Raw genomic sequence first — 1,509 nt, 5'->3', positions numbered from 1 at the left:
TCGCCTCCTAGCCCACGTGCTGGCCTCACGATTTTGGCCGAGATGACCTTGGGTGGATCCATCTGATCCACCCTCGACGGACCAGATGGCCATTCTGATCCGCCGAAGACGTAGCTTCCGCACCAGATGGCGTGCGTTGCCAGGCAGATGTGAATCGTTACGCCTACTAAGCCTTGCCGCCTCATGCACATCAAATTGCCGTCACACCTGATACTCAATATTAATGTACTGTCCTGCAGAACCAACTCATGTTTGCATACTTACCGTATGATTTACAACTCATCATTATTGATTTAATGTATTATGCCTACTTATCTTTTTAAATAAAACTGTTTTTTGCTTGTAATTAAAACCCTCTAATTAACCACTAAAAATCCCTGCTGAAATATGTAGTTACATGTGACGTAATTATACCTAATTAGAAAATATTATGACCCACTTTTGTGTTTACATTGTATGTTAATCATTTATTAAAAAACTCTCACTGCTAAAATATGTTGATACGAGTGACGTTATTTAACCTAATTAAAAATTAAAATACTCAGTGTAGCATTTACGTTGCATTTTAAACTTTCTAATTAGCATATTAAAATTAATCTCATATTTAATACATTGTTTTCCTACATGTTACGGATTAATAACATTCTATTTATAGAAGATTACTTCCTATTTATAAAAAGATTAAACTCGTTGCACCTTGTCTAAGCTAATTGTTTAATTCATTTATACCAAGTTTATTTTGCCACTGCGTAATTAAAGGAGACCCCGATTAACATTTTCATAAGTAAAAAATTTATAATCAAACAATAGGTAATTCTGCAATAATTAATAAATAAAATTATGCCAATTTAATGCTTACTATATTACATCCCTTTAACTTTTTACATTAGACTGTTTTAAAGTACAAATCTACTTTGACATTACATTGTTTAAAGTAAAATACTGCTTTACACTAAAAAAGTATTATTATCAGTGTACAATTAATGAATAACTAAAATCTTTTATAAGATGAAATGCAAATGAAAAATCGAAAAAACTTTATGAAATTTAACAATTATGGAATTTGCACAATTATTAGATGAATGAAAATTATATTTTATTTATCATTTAAGTTCCTAAATGAATAAATTAATGTATGAAATTTTAACAAATTTAAACTATTTAGCATAATTATAAGGGGAAACTCTCGATGGAGATTAATTTTAAATGTATCATGCCTAAACTGATGAAAGGTGCAACGCCAAATGAACTAATTAAAGGTGTGACGGCAAATCTGATGTCAATCATTGGCCAAGTGTCAGAGCCAGCGTAACAATAACACAAACGCATAGCGACGCTTACCGTTCCTCTTGGGGGAGTAACGATCACCACTAGATTGGCACCGAAACAGAGTCTCGGCACTACGTCAATTGTGCGAATATGCATAACTGCCTCTAGGACAGATACGTCTTACGAATTCACATAGATGTCGAAATCCCATTGCACATCATTTCATACATCATCCATTAC

Source organism: Trichinella spiralis (genome assembly GCF_000181795.1).
Source record: "Trichinella spiralis strain ISS 195 chromosome Unknown Scfld6, whole genome shotgun sequence".
NCBI lineage: Eukaryota > Metazoa > Nematoda > Enoplea > Trichinellida > Trichinellidae > Trichinella > Trichinella spiralis.
Note: the sequence above shows the minus strand (reverse complement) of the source record.